This window comes from Muscardinus avellanarius, assembly GCF_963383645.1.
Source record: "Muscardinus avellanarius genome assembly, chromosome: 6".
Taxonomy (NCBI): Eukaryota; Metazoa; Chordata; class Mammalia; order Rodentia; family Gliridae; genus Muscardinus; species Muscardinus avellanarius.
The window spans coordinates 56,901,965-56,925,953 of NC_137791.1; the positions used below are offsets into that span (position 1 = coordinate 56,901,965).

At 38.6% G+C, this 23,989-nt stretch overlaps 1 protein-coding gene across 2 annotated transcripts in view; it reads left to right on the forward strand.

The window, feature by feature from the left end:
- The window catches only part of UNC5C (unc-5 netrin receptor C), a gene marked incomplete at both ends in the record, with an annotated part of 397,912 nt that overhangs the window by 136,928 nt on the left and 236,995 nt on the right, over positions 1-23,989 (forward strand). The gene's annotated exons all lie outside the window — the stretch shown is intronic.

A 23,989-nucleotide genomic window follows, 5' to 3' on the forward strand; every position in this document is an offset into this window, starting at 1 on the left:
GGGTATGATTTTCTTTTTCTAGGCTAGAAAAGGAATTCTAGAAAATTGTGATTTTCAGATAAACAAATAATTCTACCCCTATGTAAAAAAAAAAAAAAACTATATCCCACTTTTAAACTATTATATTTTGTGGGTATTTACTCTTTATTTTCTTGATAGAGAAAGAAAAATAGTCTCTGCGTTTCTACCCTCCACAGAAGATATTTCCCCCTCTAGTGGTTCTGAAGTTGAGACACATGGGAATTGGTTGGGAAGCTTCATTCCTGGAGATTTAGGCTGAGTTAAGAATATTGCCAGAGCCAGATGTCTGTTTACACAAGCCTTTGAGTGTGTGTGTGGGTGTGTGGATGGGTGGGTGGGGGAGTTAATGGGGATTGAACACAGGGACACTCTACCTCCAAGCTACACTCTTAACCCCTTTTTATTTTTTGTTTGAAACAAAGACTCCCTAGGTTGCTAAGGCTACAGTCAAACCTGCAGTCCTCCTGTCTCAGCCCCCCAAGGATTATAGGAGTGGGAATTGTAGGAGTATGCCCAGCACCATACCTGGCTCCTTTGAGATGATTCAGACCGGCAGACTCCTTAGACACAGTTTGAAAGGTTTTGCTACTTATGTTATTACTGTGGAGGGTTTTCTTTTACTGCACATACCTGTGTCTGGATGAAGAGGGACAGGAGAGGGCAAATACTTTATTTGAAGATAACTGCAACTTAATAATTCAAACCACTCTTTTCATTGAATAATATATACTGGGAAGAGAACAATAATAGAATAGTCATAAAATAATGTGGCAAAGATAAAAATGAATGTGCTAACATTCTACCATTTAGATCGCGTAGCCTGTGTTTTTAAGGGTATCTCTCTTCTACTTAAAGAACAGAAGGTAAACAAGAATTTTAATTAATTTTGAACATTTCATTTGCAATTTAAGCCATCACATACATAGACCTACCCCACCCTACAAATTAATTCTTGAGTACATATTAAACATTTTCCTAATATTAAGACTATGAAGTTAATATAAAGGACTGGTGTTTTAAAAGACTAATTTTTAGAGCACATTTTATTTCATGCCAAAATTGAGAGGAAGATACAGATACCGCCCATAAACCCATGTCCCCACACGTGCACATCCTCCTCCATCATCAGTATCTCATGCCAGAGTGGTATATTTACTGACCCAAATTGAACATTTTTATCAGTGTCCATCCTTGGTGTTATACATTCTTTAAGTTTTGACAAATATATAAAAACACATGGACATCATTACAGTATCATCAACTTATTATCACTATCCCCAAATTCCTGTGTTCCGCTTTTTTACCCTCCTACCTCAACAACCATAGATCTTTTAACTTCTCCCACAGTTTCTTTTTTTCCAGAATGTCATATAGTTGGAATCCTACAGTGCATAGCCTTTTAAAACTGGCTTCTTCATTTAAGCTTCGTAAGCACCTAAGCTTCCTCCATGTCTTTTCAAGGTTCAATAACTCCTTTGTCATTAGTTTTTCAATAAGTTACTTTATCTTCTTCCTAGTTAAGGGTGTGTGTGTGTGTGTGTATGTGTGTGTGTATGTGTTTAAGTGAACACTTATGTGTGTCAGAAATGACTAATCAATACATGGCAAAAGAAATATGTACTGAATTGTAAATAATGCAAGAAAACAGCTACCTTGAGCTTAAATCTGATGTGTTGACTGCCACTGCAAGCAAATTCTTTGGCCCTGCGCTGATTTCACATCTGTGTACAGACACCTCCAAGTGGAAAGCTTACAGCCTGCCAGGAAGAAACTCTTTTCTCCTTTTCTCTTTCTCCATTTAACTTCGGAGGTGGGAGGACTTGAGTTTTTGACCTGCCAAGTAGCTGTCAACTTAGAACAACTAGACTTTATTTCCATGCATTTGATTTCTTGATGTGGATTAAGAGCTGAAAACAGCTACCACTATAAAAGGGTACTAGGGCAAGAAAAACTTTTCCTCCAGGAGTGCTTGAAATTGTACAGACACAATCCCTTTGTCTGTAGCATTAGATAGCAAACCTCAGGTGGTTGTTGTAGTTGTTTTCCTAAAGAATCACTAAACCCGCTATGTTATCTAAAACATAGAATGTTCCAGCAAGATAATATCCTAAAGACAGCTTATAAAAACAGTTTCTGGGGTCTGACAACTGAATGCTACTTGTTAAGTACTACTTAATGAACTAGAAGAGGCCTTGATTAGCAAATTTGCTTGCATTTGGTCTCCTGAGCAGGGAAAAGGTTGTTTAGGGTGGATTCTGCTTGCTCAAATTGCCCTCCTAAACAAACAGAGCCAGGAGAGAAAGCTTTTAGATGTAGAACATGAAGCCATTACAAGAAGCTGAAAGTCAGCCCATGAAAGAAAGGAGCTGTTTAGAGGGTTTCCAGTTAAGGATCTGGGTGGTGCTGGAAACAGAGTGGTAGATAATAGACTCCTAGTGATGGCTGTCAGGAGACAGAAAACTGTAGAAGCTTTGTGGGAAAACAGAATTGCTGGGTTTGCCCACTTGACCTTTACTCTGAATAGATGGGCTTAAGAAGATCACAAGGGGCTTTGCAAAAAAAAGTGGTCTGCACAGTTCTTTTAGTGACTGAAACTCCTTTTTTATTCTAAGGAGTTTTAAGTTTGTTTCTTGGTATTCTTCAGGAGATCCCATGAAATCCCTATTGTCATTCTATAGGTATGTGTTTTAAGGGAAGGCATGGCTCACTCTAGGGCCATAGCATGTCCTAGGCAGCAGTGAACCAAGTGTTTATGAGAAAGAATTACTGAATCGGGGCACCAGCGTCTGTACACTACACTGCACAGTATCACTCTTATCGAAGACATTCACAGAGCCCCCGCCTATGTTTCTGGGTAATTACATAATCTTATTTAAATAAGAAACACAATCACCATTTGAAGGGAAAATGTGTATCCACTGCATACAGACTGCTATGTAGATGAAAGGTTTCCAGATTAATTGCCAGCATTTTCAGAAAATAGCGCTTGACAGCAGTGGTTCATGTGTAAAAGATCTGGGAGAGTTTAGTTAAGTACCAGTTGACCATGTGCCAAGGTTATGATGTGGTAGCCAACAACCCAATCTAATCTTAGTTGCATTTATAGAATTATGATTTTCTGCCTAGACTGTGTGGATGGCAGTTATTTATTTTAAAAATTGTACCCAGTTGTGAACATCACATCTCTAGGTAAAATTGATAAATTTAAGAATATAGAAGACTGAAGAATGAAGGAATAAAGGGACATAGTTAATGGATAAAGGGCCCATAGATTAAACATGGTTGAAAAGAATGACAGATAACAAATAAAGTATGTAAACAATCAGTAAACTGAGGATATGTGAAAGTTTTTGTACTACTCATTTTAATAACTTTTCTGTGCATTTAAAATTGTATCAAAGTAGAATGATTTTAAAAAGTAAAAATAAAAGAATATAGAGGTCTCCTTTTAAAACCTTTTTTTAAAAAACCTTTAAAGTAATTGATTATGTTAAACATAAAGAAGAAATGACTAGATAGAAGGAACATAAAAGGCATTATAACAGACTTTAAATATCTGAATACCAATTATATAGAAAAATACCATCTGTGAGGATTCAGAAATTGTATGGTTGCTCACACCACACATCAGAAAAAATGGCAGATGGATTAAAGAGATAGCTATGAGAGGATATTAAGAAACCATTAAAATTGCAAAAGAAAGCAGAGGCAAATATTTAGCTTCTTTTGGAGCTGAAATAGATGATATCAAATAAAGAACTATAAATGAAATGTTGATAGGCAGAATATCTGACTTATTCTAAAGTTCTAAAAAGTTATAACAAATTAAAATATAAGGAAGTAAGCATGAATAACTTATTGAACAGTTCATGGTGTGGATAAATATTCATATATTCACAATACAGTTGAGTAAAGTAAAAGGTCATTAAATCAAAGTTTTTTTCTTTTCCTTTTTTTCTTTTTTCTTTTTTTTGACAGTCTTGGGAACCAAACCGTGTCTCTTGCATGCTAGGCAAGTACTCTACCACGGAGCTACATGCTCAGTACCAAATTTAACTTTTAATGTTAAATATGTACTTTAAGCCAGGCATGGTGGCACATGCGTATAATCCCCGCGCTTGGGAGGCGGAGACAGGAAGATCGCGAAGGGTCGAAGCCAGCCTCGCTGGCTTAAGAGACCCTGTTTCCAAATAAAAATATAAAATAGGTCTGGGAGTGTAGAAGGGTTTCCAGGAACCCCAGTGCCACCAAATAAATAAATAAATAAATAAATAAATAAATAAATAAATAAATACTTTAAAATAAATGTTAAGAAATGCTTTTAATTGACCTTCTTGGGCAATTGAATTAAAAGTTTTAAAAGAATTTATATTTATTTATATTAGTCATTTAGCTTTTAAAACTTTGCATATTGATCTGCTCTCCTTTGGGAAAAAAAAACTATGTGAATAAATAGATACAAAAACAAGTGAATAAATTATTTAGGTCTTTTGCAGAGATAACATTAACAAAAAGAAGATATTTTTAGAAATTAGATTTTTTTAATGTCTCATAATCTTTGGGCTCTCCCCTTCATTGGAAAAATTTATGTTCCAAGTTAGACATTTCTAAAATGAAATAACAGAGGTGTAGAGTTGTAATAGTAGGCAATAATGCTGCTGCTCCCTGAAAGTGTGGCCACTTCCTTCCCCTTCTCTAGAGATGACAAAAATTCCATGTTTCAAAGAGCCTGAGTTTGAATTCCAGCATAGTCACTTCTAGTTTCTGGACATATATGTGCCTCTGTTTCTTCCTTTATAAAAGAAAATATCTGAAGGCCTATCATATAGAAAAATGTCTGCTGGGCATGGTTGCGCACACTTGTAATCCCAGCATTTGGGAGGCTGAGACAGGAGGATCGTAGGTTCATGGCCAGCCTCAGCTACTTAGTGAGGCCCTGTGCCACTCATTGAGACCCTGTTTCAAAATAAAGAATAAAAATTAGGGCTGGGAGTATAGCTTAGAGGCAGAATGACCTTTGGCTAAACCCCTAGTCCAGCAAAAAAAATAAAATAAAATAAAAAAATAAAAAATGTCATTAGTCAAAGGGTTATCTTACTTGTAAGGTTGTTGAGAACAATGGGCAATTTAAGACAGATAAAGAAATCAACACAGTTTCTGATCTGTGCAAGATCAGTATTACCTACTTTTCTAGAAACAGGTAGGGGGAAGGAAGAGGGTGTTAAGAGTGATTCCAGTTTTACTTATTTGTTTTAATGATATAGTTGCACCTGCAGAAGTCACTTACCAGGTGTCTTATTACCCAACATGATTTACTAAAAATTTCATGAATCAGAGAGAGGAAAAATTGTGCTTTATAATTTTTCATCATTTAAAACATGTAACTTTCTTTGGTGTTGACCTTTTTATTTAATATTTAATGTTTATAGAAATTCATTTTCTTATATACTTATCCATGTTGAAATCTTCTAGCATAGACTATAAGCATATTTCTATTGATTATAGAAACAATTATAACAATACTAAAATACTTGTTTCATTGTTCTTTGTATCCTTAACTTTACAAGATGTTTAAAGGGTTAATAAATATTTCATGTTACTTGAGCCTGGCTCCTAATCACACCAATACAAGTGATCATATGTATAAGAATTCCCCTTTGGTATATGTAGTAATGAACACAAATAGTATCCTCACTTTTTTTTAAAAGAAAAAGAGGCGGGGCACGCCAGCCAGGGCCCGTGGCCTCCGAGGCCGGGATTGGAGCCTGCTGAGGGGTTAGGCCGGTGCTGAGGCCAGCGAGGCTGGCATCGGAGCCTGCCGTGAGTCAAGGCCAGTACAGGGGCCTCCGAGGCTGAGATAAGAGCCTACTGAGGGGTTAGGCCAGTACTGGGGCCAGCGAGGCTGGCACCGGAGCCTGCCATGAGGCAAGGCCGGTGCTGGGGCCTCCGAGGCTGGGATTGGAGCCTGCCGAGGGGTTACACCAGAGCTGGGCCAGTGAGGCCGGCATCGGAGCCTGCCGTGAGGCAAAGCTGGTGCTGGGGCCTCCGAGGCCGGGATAAGAGCCTGCCGAGGGGTTAGGCCGGTGCTGGGACCAGCGAGGCCGGCATCGGAGCCTGTCATGAGGCATGGCCAGTGCTGGGGCCTCCAAGGCCAGGATCAGAGCCTGCCAAGGGGTTAGGCCGGTGCTGGGGCCAGCAAGGCCGGCATCGGAGCCTGCCGTGAGGCAAGGCAGTGCTGAGGCTTCCGAGGCCGGGATCGGAGCCTACTTTGAGGCAAGGTCGGTACTGGGGCCTCCGAGGCCAGGATAAGAGCCTGCCGAGGGGTTAGGACGGTGCTGGAGCCAGCGTGGCCAGCATCGGAGCCTGCCGTGAGGCAAGGCTGGTACTGGGGCCTCCGAGGCCGGGATAACAGCCTGCCTAGGGGTTAGGCCGGTGCTGGGGCCAACGAAGCCGGCATTGGAGCCTGCCGTGAGGCTAGGCCGGTGCTGGGGCCTCCGAGGCCGGGATTGGAATCCTGCCAAGGGGTTAGGCTGGTGCAGGGGCCAATGGCCAGCATCGGAGCCTGCCATGAGGCAAGGCCACTCCTGCGGCCTCCAAGGCCGGGACCAAAGCCAGCTGAGGGGTTAGGCCGGTGTAGGGGCCAGCAAGACCAGAACCGGGGCCTCCCATGAGGCAAGGCCGCTGCTTGAGCCAGCGAGGTCTGGATCAGTCCACTGAGTAGCCAGGCCACTACTGGGGCCTTCAAGGGTGGGATTGGTACTTGCAACGCAGCATGCACAGAGAAATATCGCAGAAAATATAAATCAGATGCTTCTCTTAATCAGCAATAACTAGGAGGAAAGGGCAACAGGAAGAGGTTGAGCTATAGAAAGGGCCCTATAGTGAAGCAACTAATGTGACCAATCAGAGAGTATGTAATACTGGAGGACGGAGCCTCTTTAAAACGCAGGAGGTACATAAACAAATGTAACAAAGTTAATCACCAAAAAAGCGTGGGATGGAGGGAGGGGGAGGGAATGGGATGGGGGCTGGAGGAGGGCTAATTGGATGATGTGTGCTTGTATATCCCCTCAAGACTTGTACTCCAGTGTGATTGATATATGACTACAATGCACCAATTTAAAAAATAAATTAATTAATTAAAAAAAAGAAAAGAAAAAGAATAAGATTATGCCTTTGGAAGCCTATCTTTTGTTTTTAAATATTTTCCTAAGTCCTTTTAAAAATGTCTTTTTATTTGTGATATATCTCTCCTAATTTCTGAGCCAATTTTAAGTATGAAAGGAAAAAAATCTCAAAATGTATTGATTTGAGCAGAAATATACAAGAGAACATTTTTTTTTGTCTTATGAATACATTTTATTATGACAGCTTTTTGAGGTCCTGTGGTGGGCCAGAACCCCTTTCATTCAACCTCATGGCCTCCTAAGTCCATGGCGTTACTTACAGTTACTTAAGTTTTTAACATATAACTGTCTTGGGGAAAGGTGCACCTGAGCAGGCAATCTGCTCCCTCCTCCATGTAGCAGCGCCACTAGGAACCAGTGAGCACAGATGGAGTAGGTCTCAGGTATTCTGGGTAGCATTGCTGGATCACTGTTTTCTTTCATGTAAAAAAGATCCAAAGTACAGTTTCACTTCCAACATCTCCCAAAGAGGACTCCCTTTCACCATGATCATGATTTTCAGCTCAGGAAATTCTCTCCAGAGAAGATACCATACACTGAAGTGCCATCCATATGGTGAGGCTTGTCAAAGGATTTGTCTGCATTAATAAAGGCATTCTCTGTGGTAGTGGTGGCAAGAAACATCATTGTCGAGAAGAGATGACCACACCACATTTGGTATATTTAATAATGATGTCAATCCTAAGCTTTCAAAAATCAACACAGTTATTTATTTATTTATTTATTTATTTATTTATTTATTTATTTATTGGTGGTACTGGGGGTGGAACCTATAGGCTTTCTACCTCTGGGCTATACTCCCAGACCTATTTTATATTTTATTTGGAAATGGTCTCACTGAGTTGCTGAGAGCCTCACTAAGTAGCTGAGGCTGGCTTCGAACCTGTGCGATCCTCCTGTCTCATTCTCCCAAGCGCAGGGATTACAGGTGTGTGCCACCATGCCCGGCAAATCAACACACTTAAAATTGTGAAATTGTGATGGATATTTTCACATGTGTTATGCCTATAATGCTTTGGGATTTCAGTTCAAAAATTTTACTCTGAGTTTACTTCCTTGTAGGTTTTTTTTTTTTTTTTTTTTTTTTTTTTTTTTTTGGTGGTACTGGGGGTGGAACCCAGAGGATTTCTACCTCTGGGCTATACTCCCAGACCTTTTTTATATTTCATTTGGAAACAGGGTCTCACCAAGTTGCTGAAAGCCTCACTAAGTAGCTGAAGCTGGCTTCGAACTCGTGCGATCCTCCTATCTCAGCCTCCCAAGCGCGGGGATTACAAGTGTGCGTCACCAGGCCCGGCCTTCCTTGTAGTCTTAATCTTTTTTGTTTGTTTGTTTCAGTGTCTGGGAGAGGAAACACACATGCATGTAAAAACACACACTTAAATACATCAGAATTATCCAGCAGCAGGACTATCTGAAAAGCTAATTAAAGAGAATAGTGTGTTAGCATGTGCACTGTAAAGCAAACTCCAGTCTCCCTAGAGGGTTCTCTCATTGAGATACAAGGACGTTATCGTTGGCACAGTGGGTCTGAACTAATTGAGACGTCATTAAAAAAATGTCTGTTAAGAAGGTGAGGGGAGAGGGATGTTGTTTCGAAATTGTCAATTTGCAAGAAGGCATTCTTTAGTAAAAACACAGCCCCTGGTTGCTGATCTAATCAGAGACTGGAAAGAGAGATGGCGGAGAGAACTTAGAGAAAATGTCTCTGAGAGGAAAGGAGAGCAAGACCCTAATTGAAATGGGAAGCATTTTCACTTTAGAAAATGTTTTCTTAACAGATTGCTCTAGCCCTCTGCCTCCAGGTTTTTGATTAAATTAATGATGGTAACGATAAGCTCCATTAGTGTTGCTGTTTCCAGAGGGAAATTTGCTACAGCTCCTCTTTCCCTTCCTTCCCCAAATCTCAGGTACAACAATAGAATTGCTAATTGAGGCCAGAACAAGCCAAGAGGATGAACTTATTATTACTATGCAAATGCAGACAATCCAGGAAATTAATATTTCATGTGTGCCTACCTCTACCACTGATGTTTCCATTACGAGCTTGGTGTCACTCAGCTGGGAAGCTGTTGCTGCAGCTTGTTGTCGTCAATGAGGGCTTGAACTTGGCTTTCTTGTTTTGTGTCTCCTGCTGTCTTGGGACCAGTCAGCACATCTGACAAGTTGTGTTCAGTTGGCCCTGGCTGTTACCACGGATCTTTTACTAGTGCAAAAAGATGAACTTGTTATGATCCGTAGGATATTATCAACTTGATTTCCTGTCTTGGTAGTAAAGTATTGGAGGAATAAAGGAGCCAAGTCCTACATAATGAACGAGGAAAAAAGTATTTCAGCAAAATGAACCATAAAATCATAATAGGAGATATGATAGGGACACTTCCATGGAGTGTAATTAGCTGACTGAGAGCTTTGGAAAACACAATAAAAAGCGTGTTACTTTAGGGGCCTGAAATAGTTACATTAAATTATTCATAAGTATTTGTTTGGCAAACACAATTGTATTTCGTAGTCTGGAGAAAACTAGTGTGTTAACAATTAACATTGGATGTGTGGGTGTGCATGTGTGTATGAAAAGGAGAGTGTGTAGAAGTGAGAGTGAAGTCATTTGAGTTTTAACTGACTCTTGTTAGGGATCAAGTATCAAACAATAACTATGCTACTTAAAAACAGAAACTGAAAGAAATCTTTTTTACTTTAATCTCCCATTGTACCCCCAAAATACAAGCATCCAAATAAATGTACAGTAAAGATGTCAAATTTATTTTTACTTTCCTCATTTTATTGAGAAATATGTGTATTTCAAAAATGAGGGGTAGAGATGAAGGACTGGAAAGGTGGGATTATTGAGCTCTTAGGAATTCTTTCTCATGTCATCTGGTTGCATGACCATTGCCTTCAATATCACCCTGAACAATTTAGTAGGTCTTTCTTGAACTATGCAGGGCATAAACTGGTTATAAAATAGTACTCAAGAGAAAAGTGCATCGAGTTAAGAAAGTTGTTTGGAAAAGATCCCACGGGCATGATTTGATGAAAAGTTTTTATTTTATTTCATTTTATTTTATACTAGTGATTGAACCCAAGACATTCTATTTCTGAGCTACACCTCCAGCCCTATTTATTATTCTTTATTCTGAAACAGGCTCTCACTAAGTTGCAGAGGAACTCACTGAATAGCAGAGGCTGGCTGCAAACCTGTGATGTGTGCCACCATGCTCTGCTGATGTAAAGTTTTGAGGATGTAGATTATTATGTCTATGTTGAAATGAGTGGAGAGGCATTTTTTAGGTAGGAAATATATGTCTGATAATTGAGAAAGGAAGTCTTGCTCATTTTTGTCCAGACTTAGCAAAAAAGCTGAGCTCCAAGAACATCTGAAAATTGAAGACAGACCTCTCAGGGACAGCGGATAATCATAGGTGGTAGATCTGGAATTCAGTTTCTGGATGGCTGTGGTTTTAGATTTCCTAATCTCAAATGCTGATCACACAATTTTATAGGATTAGATCAAAGTCACTTTTGTTCTTTACTGGAGAATTTTCTTTATAAAATGAAGCTCTTTTTAAAGTGTAACCTGGGTTATTTACATTCTCTTTTTCTGGTCCTTCTTTGAGTCTCTGGTATCTGTTCCATGTCACCCACAGTGACAGCATATTCAGCTACAGATGCCTCCTACAAAGATAAGAGAATGCTTTCTACCTTGTATTGAAGCCAGTGTATTGTGAGATTTTTAATGATTTCAGCTCATTGTGGTAAATCCAAAAGGGAATCCATTTAAAAGAAAGGATAATAAAATGAACAAACAAATAAGTTTAGCTCAATTTAGAACTCTAAAAAAAAAAAAAAACAGAAGTTTTACTGGAACATTTACCAATCTCCTTTTTAAAGATAAAAAGTGAAAGTGATAATAGGTAGAACAAATTAGATTTGTTGGCTCTTTAGACTTATGAAAATATTGATTTTTTTGTTATATATCTCCATTGACACAAATATATCTGACAGTCTCAATAAAACTGCGTACAAAGTAGACTAAACCTCCCTGGATTTTATATGAGACATCTCAGTGAATATAACAACAAATTATAGCAAGAATTGGAACCTAAATATTCTGTCTTGGTACTTTTTTAATGGGGTTTTCATCCTATTTTAGAGGATGCAGTTTCAAAACAACTTTCAATAAGATAAATTATATAACCTGATTTTTTTCAGGTACACAGTAAGTGTAGAATAAATTAACAAATACTAAACACTCACTAATGCTTTGCTTTTGCATTTTATCATTAATATTTGTGCTTAGGACTTCTCTCAAGGGGAAACGATGAAAGCATCATTTCTTCATAAAAGACAGACTGTCAAAATTATGGAAATAAATTCACCTAGTCCCCTTTATATATAAGCTCATGTCAACAAAACCTATGCCAAGCATTACTGTAAGAACATTTGCATTATTCCGAACTTATATTTTAGAACTTGTAGAAGTTGAAGATTCTTTGTCTTGGGTATTTTATAGTAACCAAGAGTAACTGGTGTTTTATAAATGTTCACAGTGAGCCAGAACAGCACCACACTAGGACTGAATCCCCTGGCGAAGGGCTCTGAAAGAAGCTTAAGGGTCTGCAGGTTAGTGAGGCAGGGACTGCATTGCTACACTACTGCTATATGTCTGTCTTATGTGCAGTGGCGCTCAATAAATATCCGCTTACTTTAATTGAGTGGGCATAAATAGCATTTACCAGAAACTCTTTGCTGGCAGCCAGTTGCATTAGGCTGCTGAGAACTATAGCCTATTCTCCCTGGAATTGGAGGAAGCACAATCTCTTTTCAGTATCCATCTTTGTTCAAAGAAGAATCAAGATAGAAAATCAGTTGTGATTCCTTTCTGATGCCTTGTAAGATGATTTACCAGGCCTCTTTTATTTTTTCTTTTAAAATAGGGTCTCACTAAGTTATTATGGAGCACCTCACTACGTTCCTGAGGCTGGCTATGAATCTGCAATCCTCTTCTTTCGGTCTCCCAAGTACTGGGGTTACAGGTGTAGGCCTTCATGTCTGGATAACAAGTTATTAAGAACCTGTGGAGAAAAAGAAAAATGGAATGAAAATTCAGGTTTTCTGACAAGAATGCTTACAGAGTTATTGATGGTGAGAGAAGTATGATGGGCAAGTTAATGGTTAAGACAGGAATTAAGATATTATGCATTACTTTTCCCATATATGTTTACCAAATTCAGGGTTACCTTGCCATCCTCATTTTCCTTAAATAAAACTGAGTAGGCTGAAAGCATATTTAGAAACCAACCCCAAACCACTTCGGGAATAATCTTTCTCCATCTCTAGCAACAATCGTTGTTCACAAATTTGATCTCTGTTTCAGCTTTTGAAACATTAGCTTTAGTGAAAATAAAGTCTATATTTTTGTTTATAAGATCTCAACTATATCTATACTGTATCCAGGAAAAAAAAATGAGATGCAAGAAATATTAAGATCATTGTGTCTCATTTAATGGGATGGATCATCAAAGGCAATGATACAGAAAGTAAAGTAAGAGGCAAACACCATTCTGAAATTATGGTATGAGCAGAGGAGGAGGGCTGGAGGAGGCTGGAGTCCTGCTCACAGTCAACTCTGCATGTGCTTTGAGAAATCCCTGTTGGCCTCTGAGTGTGATGAAGTATGGGAACCTTTCTGTAGCTGTTTATTATTTTCCCCTAGAGAAAGTTAGATTTTCTTTGTTGGAGCTGAAAGCTTTATTATTTCTCCAAAATGGCCCAAAACATTTGAAAACACCTTCTCTTTTTACAATAGTCAGTAGTCAGCCATGAGCTGCTGGTGCTTATTCAGTATATGCTATTTCTGTTTTTTTTTGTTGTTGTTGTTGTTGTTGTCATTGTTGTTGTTGTTGTTGTTGTTATTGTTTTATTTTGTGTTTACAGTTAAACCCAGTACTCACATTACTCTACATACTCCCAACCCAGCAGTATGCTATCTGTAGTCACACATACATTTTGGATTGCAGCATGATTACTTGTAACACACTTTCTTTTCAACATTTCTTTCTTAGTTTTATGTTTCTTAAAATTTCTTACCACATTTATTCCAAAATTTGCCTAAAAGATAGTACAAAGCTCCTATTAGCTTTCCAAAACTATCTCCAAGTTAAGTGAAAATAGCTTGTGAAGGCATTTTTAATCAGACTTGAATACTCTTAGAATTGACTACGTGAAGTAGAACAATAACTACAGACTAATATTTCAAAAGAGGATACAATTAGTTTTGAAAACTATATTATTCACTACAGCAAGACTAAAGCTACGAAACTATCACCACGAGAAATCATGCCAGTGGGTTGGACCCTCACTGGTCCAGCACCTAAGTGGGGGAGTTCTAGAAGAAGCCCATCCTGAGAATAGGTCCCCACTGATTTTTTATTATTCCTAAGATACTACCTCTCTAATTCTCAAGAAGAGGTTAATACTTAAGTTTTCTATCACTTTGAAAGAAAAATAATGGCCTACTTTATCAGCAAATCACTTTCTTTGGGATGAAAAGCAAGAAGAGTGTTCCTACAAGATAGCAATAAAGATACAGAAAAGGAAGCATAAGAAGACAAAGTTAAATTGTTTTTTGTTTTTTCTTTTTTCTTTTTGTGGTGCTAGAGGTAGAACCCAGAGGCTTTCTACCTCCCGGCTATACTCCCAGACCTTTTATATTTTATTTGGAAACAAGGTCTCACTAAGTTGCTGAGAGCCTCACTAAGTAACTGAGGCTGGCTTCCAACCTGTGTGATCCTCCTGTCTCAGCCTCCCAAGAGCGGGGATTACAAGCGTGCGCCACCACTCACAGGCCAAAGTTCAATTGCTTAAGGCTTGTTAAAGCACCAACCTCATGGCAAGGAAATGAGTTCATTTTGTCAAATCCCAGAATTTGGAAATGTTCTAAGAAGCAGGTAGAAGATGCTAATAGACCACATGAAATGAAATGCTAGGATAAACAGATGATTATAACTTTCCTGAGGAAACAAAGATAAAAATAAACAGACTCATAAAACAATTGCTAAAGTTATGAATAAACCACAATTACTCTGTGTGTGTGTGTGTGTGTGTGTGTGTGTGTGTGTGTGTGTGTGTATTACTGGAGATTGAATTCAGGGGCATTCTACCTCTGAGCTACACCCCCACTATATATATATATATATATATATATATATATATATATATATACATACACCCCCCCAAAATATATAAATATATATATTATATATATACATACACATAGTGTGTATATAAATATATATATATTAAACATATATATTTAAAAATAAAATATATATTTTTTATTTTTATTTTAAAATATATATATTTTATTTTTAAACAGGGTTTCACTAAGTTGTGGAGAGCTTTGCTAAGTTGCTGAGGCTGGCTGCAAACCTACACTCCTGTCTCAGCCTCCCAAGTATTATTATTTCAAACCTGCACCACCAGGCCCACCTACAATTATTTATTAATACACTATTTGGATATATATTTGTAATCTTTTGCGGTTGGAGCTGGGGAGAGAGAAAGATGCTGCTTTTCTCAAAATGCCAATTTGGTATAAAGTTTATCACATACAGATATTCTTTTTCTCTCTCTCAGTTACTTTACATTTCCTGTGTTCATGTCCAGTTTACATTGTGCTAGCTAACAAACCAGGGCAGAGGAAAGACTTGGTGTGGTCATGACGAACATCTAGTCGTGACCACATTTTCACCTGGCCTCGGCTAATGCCGGAGCACACACTCAGTCCTGTGAGTACTACGTTCACCTACTCCTTCCCTTCCACCTGCCCCCACTTCCTTCCTGCCTTGGCTCCACTTCATGAATAATCACCACATGAATGATGAAATGCAACTACGAAATGTTATGTCAATTACAGAGCCTTTATAGGATGCTAATTAGCTTAGGAACCAAAGATGCTTGCCTCCTTTTTTACTCTTAATTAGTTTTAATCAATCTGAACAACATCCCAAGGAAACATTTTGAGGGAGAATTACAAAATTGTCATCAAGAGGATGATCTTTCCTGCTTGCTAAATGTGAAAATCACTATGCAACAAGTGCAGGATGTCAAACACTGGAAGTTTATTAATAATGAAAATAACAGAACATAGGTCAAAGAGCTTTGCGGGCGGGGAGATACATTTAAAGCAAATGATTAAACTTAATGCATGTTCGGGACTTGCTGTGCTAATTTATGTAAAAAAGATGTATTAGGTCTCTACCAGGCAAAATCATCTCTGTCTGTATGCGGTTCACTTTTCTGTGCATCCTCAGAGCTACACTTCTCTATTTCACACCTGTTCTGAAGGTGCCCATTCTCAAATGTACAAAGCAAAATAGACCAGGAGAATCAGAGTGCGTGGAGGTCGGTCGCTCCACCCAGGCTTAACGGTGGCTTAGCTGTGGTTCTTGACACTGAGCAGAACGCAAGTCTAAATCTTGTTTCTGGCACTTATTAACCTTGGGCCAACTCCATGACCTCAGGTACTTATAAAAGAACTGTCACAGATTCTACCTCATAAGGGTATTCTAAGAACTGAGACAGCCGACTTAGCACTCATGCAATTCATGGAACAAATGTGGGAGCTGTCATAAGCACTCATTTAGTTCTAATGTATGCATCTCATAAACCTTTATTGAGTGTTTACTCTGTAACAGGATGGACACCCTGCTAGATGGTGGTGCTTTTAGACAGCTTTACACTGCACACACTACTAAATGGTTATTTTTTCCAAGAAGCCTAAGCTATTTAATACCGTCAGTTACTTTATTCTGTTGCCTTATGACTTAAATGTGAAAATTTTGATCTTGATACCCACAAGTTTTGAAAGTGAATGCACATTTTTTTATAAAGCATATCTAACAGGACCAAACTGTTCTAATTGCAGAAAGTTCCCATTTATGTTGTATCAAATTGTATCTATTTCCAGTTTGCACACATTCATGTTCCTTTTAATCCCATAGCCAGACATAATTCTGGTAGCACTGAAGTGTGAGAACAAAGAGTTGGCAACATACCCTATACCCAAACCCACCTCCCTTTCTTTCTTTTTCTCTTTTCTTCCTTTTTTTGGGGGGGGAAAAGAGAGAGAAAACTTAATCATGCTGATCACTATCTCCAGGAGAGTCTCTAGTTGCTATTATTCTGCTGTTTGGTTTTCAAAGGTAAATATATTTCAAGGTAAATGGAGGAGTAAACCTTCCTTAAACGAAACTCTGTAGTCCTTTAGGGACACTACAGTGTACACCACCACTTCCAGGGCTTTCTCATTGTAAAACTCAAATTTAACTTATATTCTTTCTAAGTCCTTAGTGCAGTTTCCACAGAAATACTGACTGATGGTTCCACTGGCTTTGCTGACAAGCCAGAGATACCCATGAGATAAGTTCTTAAAGTTTCTTTCTTGTATTAACTTAAATCTATCTTCCGTTCATTAGATACTATCTGCTCTACATTAACAAATAGATTTGTTCCTAAGATTTTCCTTGTTTCATTTTTTCTCCAAATTTATTGTTAACATGCCCATACATGTTTTTATATAATCTAATTAGGTTCAAAGTTAGGGATAGGGAAACAGGGACATTATTATCTCTCAGTTATTCCTGGAGCAAGAAGAGGGATAGGTTTTTTTTTTTTTTTTTTTTTTTTTTGGTGGTACTGGGGTTCCTAGATGCCCTTCTACCTCCGGGCTACACTCCCAGACCTATTTTATATTTTTTTATTTGGAAACAGGGTCTCTTAAGCCAGCGAGGCTGGCTCTGAACCAGCGCAATCCTCCTGTCTCTGCCTCTCAAGCGCGGGGATTACAAGCGTGCGCCACCATGCCCATAGAAGAGGGATAGTTTCTAAAATGACTTTGAGAACACTTGGAAAATTCTCTCAAAGTAAGTGTCTGTTTTTAGAATCATAGGGTTACACATGGGGTTGCACTTTAACACCTACACTTCCTGAATTCCAGCAATAAATCCACTGTATTTATTCCACACGTTCTAATTACTCATCACGAACACACAGGAAGGCTGTCATCCATCAAGATTGTTCGGGAAATGACTTCTGATGCATACAGTAATCTTTACTTTAAAACTGAAGTTGTATTGATGAAAATGTGGTATCCAACTGTTTAAAGCAGACAGCTGAGCTTATGTATAGTGTGCAGATGGTGTCCAGGGACTAGAAAAGTGAGCAGAGCATAAAAGGCCCTCAATAAATATCAACTAAACCAAAAAAAAAAAAAAAAGATGAGTTTAGCATATCATTCTATTCTTCATCTGTTTGCTTGTTTTGTTGGATTCACTAGTTTTCTAAGAAACTTGTGTTTGAGGGGGGGGAAACTCTTGTTTGCTATGAATCATCTGTGTTCCCAGACCTTTTCTCTGAGATTTGGTTTCAGAATGTCAACTTTGGGCCAGGAAGCTATAAATTTTAATGATTCCTTTCACCAAGGAATTTGAGGATCATTGTCCTAATGTATTTGGCAGTTTTGATATTAAAAGATATGACTACTGTTTATGACACTTGCAAAAGTGCTCTAAGGGAGACTTTATTTAGGACAGATGTGATGGTTTAGGGCCAATTGCAGCAAGGTCTTGGAGGAAAGAGACTGGGTTCAACTTCCAATACAGCACAAACAAATGGGAAATGATAGCCAAGGATCAGAGTGGGAGACAGTGGATGGAAAATCAGGAGAAGAAACCTCATGAGTAAACCAACCTAGGAGGATTCTTGCTGAAGATAAGCTAGGGGGATCAGTGATCACCTGGGAGTAGTGGAGCAGGAGAAATCTGATTAGATATCAAGGTTGATAAGATACTGAGGATTGGAGGTTCTTGCTAAACTGACTTAGCAGGGTTCTCTGCTAAAATTTACACAGAAGAACACAGATGGTACAGCAGAAGATTCAGAAGCATGACTAAAGTTTGGCCAAGCAAAATATCTTTGTCAATAGAAGAAGAAAATATGGTACAAGTAAATGTAGACCTGGCTGAGACAAAAATTAAAGTTTTTGGATGCCCAAATTTTAGAAATTATTTACTTTATCCTTATACATTCATGGCTCTGACAATCCCTTTAAGAGTTAAAAGGATCTGTGACAGCTTAGGTTAAAGTATCAACAAGATAAGGGAAGAAATAAATCCTTGGCTATGATGGCCTGGGCTTGACAGATTTATAATCAAGGGAGAGGCTTAAGGTTATATGAATTTAATATGATGAGTAAATATTATTGTACTGAAGATTTGGACTTTATCTTATTTCCCACTTGTAAAAGAAAGGTCACAATAATCTCCAAAATTCTTTTCTTTATCTCTTCAGCATAATTATCCAGATCATTTTCTCTCCTTCACTATATTTTATAACCTCCTGAAGAAAATGTGTTTAAGTTCAAAGGTATTTTATTGAACCTGAATAAATGACCTCAATATATTAAGTTATAGGCTTCTACCTTCCCATTTACATCATCTGGATAAAGTTATAAGCATTAATATTCTCATACAGAAGGAAATTTTATTCACTTTATCAATTTTTATGTCCATGTACATTTTATTAGACTAAAATACAAGGATTAAAGAAACTTGACATCACAAAAGTATTCCTAACCATGTGGTCACATAGTAATAAGGTCTGCTCAAATGTTTTTGTATTTAACATGAATCTAAGTACTTTAATTGCTAGTTTTTGTCCCTTCCTTTCCTCCCTCCCTCCTTCCTTCTTTCCTTCCTTCCTTCCTTCCTTCCTTTCTTCCTTTCTTTTCTTCCTTTTTTTCCTTTTTTGCTGTACTGGGGATGGAACCCAGGGGCACTCTACCTTCAAGCTATACCCCGAGCCCTATTTTTATTTTTATTTTTTTAAATTTTGAAACAGGGTCTCACTGAGTTGCAAAGGGCCTCACTAAGTAGCTGAGGCTGTCTTCGAACCTCAGTCCTCCTGTCTCAGCCTCCTGAATGCACCACCACACCAGGCTGCTAGGTAGTTTTTTTAAAATTCTGCATTTGCTATCATCTGCCAATACTTTTAGGGACGACCTTTCATTGCCTAATGGAATGCAAATCAGTACTAAAGGTCTTCTTTGCAAAGCCAATTGAGTTCCAAGCTCATCTTTTGTCTTGAGAGAATGATAAACAATCAGAGTAGAAACCCTTGGGTATTCACTGTAGGTATGGTAGGTTTTTAGACACTTGCCTAATTTCTTGTCAGTGTGACCCTTCGAATTTTATTCTGCTATCTGAGCCTTTCTGATCACTTTTCCTCTCTATCGGATATTTCAGGGGTGGGGGAAAGGGGCGAAGTTGAGAACATGGAAAATTTGAGGAGATTCTAAGAAACTGACATAAAAAAGACTCTTTCCTTAGCTTCAGAACTTTTTACCACATCTTTGAGCTGTTCAGTGAATTCACTTGGTATGCTATTTGTGATGAAGCCTAGATCAGACCAATCAAAATTGGTATCTATCAATTGTGTCTCCACTATCTAAAAAGGCACAGAGATATTTGAGGTTGCACTTGGGTCTGAGTGCAAATCAGGAAACATCATTTTTTTTGAAGATGAGGGCTGGTTCTTCCCATTTGGACACTTTGTCTCTTGTTTTAAAAGGACAACCAGAGAACCATTCTGCAGCTTAATTTAACACCCACATATTTGCAGGGTTTTTGATGGGGGAGCTCTGTAGTCTAATGACTCAGGTAACTATTATGGGAAATTTATGATCTTCTGCTTCCTTGGCTCTTGCATGGACTCATAATTAGCTACATGGAAAAGTTTTCAACGGTTTGGGAGAAACACGTTTTTAAAGAATAGTATTATTATAGTTATAAAAGGAACAAAAATGGGTGTGTAACGGTGCTAGAAAACATTTTCTTCAATCTGTGTGGCCTTTGAACCTTCATTCCCACCATTGGGAGAATAAGTTCAGTTAATTGTTCAGGATGCCATCATCTTCAATAAAGCACAGAGGTAATAAAGCCCTCCACAGAGATGCAGTGTAATGAGAATGATTTTATGTTAGCTTCAGTCCTGAATGAGGAGGTGGCTGGATGGTAATTTTGTAAAGGAGTCCTCTGTGGGAAAATGTTGGAATCCAAACTCCACCTTGGGTGGGCCTTGAGAAGCAGGGCTGAGGAGGTAGCAGGGAAATACAAGTCAAAACATAGCTGGGTCTCTCCAGAGAGCAAGAAAATCTTCAATAGTAATATTATGAGAGATACTGGAAGCAGAAGACCAAAGGCTACTGCAAAATACTGAAGGGTCCGACTCAAGGTTATTAAAGCAAGTAATAACTCCCCCAAATCAAAGAAGGTACAAGACCAGGAGGTTGGAATGTGGCAAGAGCATTCAGGTCTGAGGTTGGGAAATTGAGTGTAGAATAGAAGGAAGGTGGGCTTATCAGAGGGTCCCATGGGATTCTTTTATTCTTTGTTCACCAAGTTTGATTGTATCTGGGAAAGAAAAAATTTCCCCATTTACTTTTGTTCAGTTCCTATAAGCAAAAGAAATGAAAAGAATCCTCAGTATGTAGATGGAAGACAGGAGTTGGTGACAGAGTCAATTAAGAATCTGATAGCATTCAGGTAATCCCAGTACTTGAAAAAGAAATGGGAAGAATCCTCAGTATGTAGATGAAAGACAAGAGTCGGAGATGGGAACAATTAAAAAGCTGATAATATTCCTGTAATCCCAATACTTAGGAGGCTGAGATTAGGAGGACTGCATGTTCAAGGTCAGCCTCAATAACTTACTGAGACTCTGTTTCAAAATAAAAAAAATAGAAAGGGCTGAGATGTACCACAGAGGTAGAATGCTCCCTAAGCTCAATCCCCAGAAACAACAACAATAAAAGAGAGCGAGAGAGAAGAAGAAGGAGAAAAGAGAAGAAGAAGAAAAAGAAGAAGAAGAAGAAGAAGAAGAAGAAGAAGAAGAAGAAGAAGAAGAAGAAGAAGAAGAACAACAACAACAACAACAACAACAACAACAACAACAACAACAAACAACAACAACTTTGGCTGTACCTTAACTCTTCTCCCTGCTCCCTCTGTACTCTCGCTTCACCTTTGTGCTTCCTGTCCTTTCTTTTACCTCCTCTCTCCTTCAGTCCTATGCTTTCTGTTCTCTCTGGTGACAGTGAAGTAAGGAGTTGGTGACTCATTGTGAGGTCTCTCAGAAGAGTATTTTACATTTTAATAGTCTCCCAGGACTAAGACAATTAAATCATTTGTGGAATAAATCATGAATGGCAGATGTTCAGGCATCAGTACATTTTTTGAGAGGAAGACATTTAACTTTCTATTCTTGTTCACATTGTGCCAAATATGGTGACTTATACATCTGTGTGTGTGTGTGTGTGTGTGTGTGTGTGTGTGTGTGTGTGTGGTGCTAGGGATTGAACTCAGGGGCATTCTACTTCTTAGTTACACCTCCAGCCCTTTTTATTTTTTTATTTTGAAACAGAGTCTCACTAAGTTGCTGAGGCTGACCTTGATAAGTTGCTGAGGCTGGCTGCAAACTTGTGATCCTCCTGTCTCAGCTTCCCAAGTACAGTGATTACAAGTACTCACCATTCATTTATCTAACAAACATTTGACAAGTGTCAACTATTATGTGCCTGGCACAATTCTCAATATTTGAAAAACAACTACAAGGTAAATGTCCATTCTTTAAAGGGCTTACAGTCTAGAAGAAAAGAGGGAATGATAATATAAAATTGTAATGAAGTATTAGAAAAGTAAAACAAATCTTCTATGAACCTGTGGTGGGACAACTGCAATACAAAGAATGTGTTCAGGGAAACCTTCATGGAAAATATAGTAGAGGTGAAATTTGCATAGAATTATGTTAACTTGGTGAAGAGAACCGATAAGGGCATTTTTGAAGAAGATAGATAATTATGTAAGATCATAAGAAAGGATCAAAAAATAAAATAACACCCTGTGTTTGAAGAACTATAAATCACTTTTCATGACTTGAATGTAAGGTTTTGGGAGAAATAAGAGAAATAAGGAAATGGAACTGAAGAAATTTCTTTCGAGACCATAGATCCACCTGTTAAGTTGGTATTTGCATCTGAAGAAACAGGTACGATTTATAGTGGGGCAATGACATGATTATAATTGTGTTTAGAAATAAAGCATTCCACAGTGTTATGGAGAACTGATGGAAGGGAATAAAGGCCAGAGGTCAGGGGAAGCCACGAGGAGACTCTTGAGTTGCTGTACAAGAAATGTCAAGGTCCTTAATGAAGACAGTAGCAGCAGAGGCAAGCAGGAGGGGACCAGTTGGAGGGAAAATAATGACTAGTCCAGGATCTATGATTGCCCTGGTGAAAACCATCAGAGAGCTCCAAGTTAATAACCAGCTGTATTTTCCCAGTCTTCACTTAGCCAGCTCTGAGGATTTTAGGCTTACAAATAGAGACGAGATTGAAACCCAATTTAATTGTGAATTTTTAGTGTGCCTAATTTCCTCCAGTGCAATACAGTTCATACTGTGATATGTGAATTATTTAAAATATATGCACTTTTCCTGTAGTGTACAGATTTATGGTTGGATACCAGAGAGTCTGATACTAAACATATGTGCACATTCATTTTGAAAAATCAGGAAACTAGAGAGTACTATTTCCTGCAGGAACTTCTAACAGAAACCAAAAAAAGTAATATCATGTGCCAGAAAGCTCAAGGGAATGAATAAAAGTAAATTGCAAGGAAAGGAAACCTGGCCACCCAAAAGAAGATAACTTTCTTTTTAAAATTCTTCCCTGTATGCCTTAATCAGATAGGCCTGAATGACTGACAAGGGACCCTTTGTGGACAGCCAAGTGTTCTTTGCCCCCTAAACCAAAAACATAAATCTTGCTTTTCTAATAAAGACATTTAAGCCAGAAAGTTATGATAGCACCCTCAATATCTTAAAGTTGGATGTGCCAAGACATTGGAAGACATCCATCTTCCTTGTCCCAGTGATTCTCTGGTTTATCCCAAGGGGCTGTGGCATGTGTTTTCCTTGAAATTTTCAATAAAAGAAAAGGAAATAATTTCTTTTGGATTATAAGCTTTCCCTGCTGAATTCCTGCTAGGCTGACTGGTAGAGACAATTAAACTTAGCATTTGCTCATTTTAGGTGGCCATTGTTATTGCAGCATTTGTCCCTTTCCTGACAAATTGCATTATTCCTCTGCCCTCAGAACCATTAGGCGGTCCAGAGGGAGCCAGGTGGTGATGAGGAGGGGCTGATCTCACATTTGTCAACCCTGAGGCAGAGCCAGCCTGAGCGTCTGACTCCCTTTGATTCTGTACATTGGCTGAAGGGCTGGGGGGCCAGAATGGGGTGGGGTGCACATGTGAATGCTGTCGTTTGCCTCTGAGCAGAAGGCCATCTTCTCTAGTGTTCAGAGTGAATGTGATGCCCCCAGATCCGTTCAATAATTGCCCTGATTTCTGCCTGAGGCTTGACTTTCTTCTAGCTAAACATTGGATCCCCTAGCACTCCTCCCGGCACTAACAAAGTGGCTCTTTCATGCTGCTGTGGGTGGTGGTGGCTTCCTTCTGCCTGCACTTCGGCTCTGAGGATGAGTCGGCATCACAGACTTCTCTTTGTGAACCTCTTTCTACTCCTCCCTCTTCTCTCCCATCCTCCAGAAGTCTAGAAATAATAAAAGAATTTAGTTAATGCTGAAACATCTGTTGAATGCTAAAGAAGGGATAGAGTCTTTTACTAATCAATGCACAAAAGCAAGAGAAGACAAGTAACCT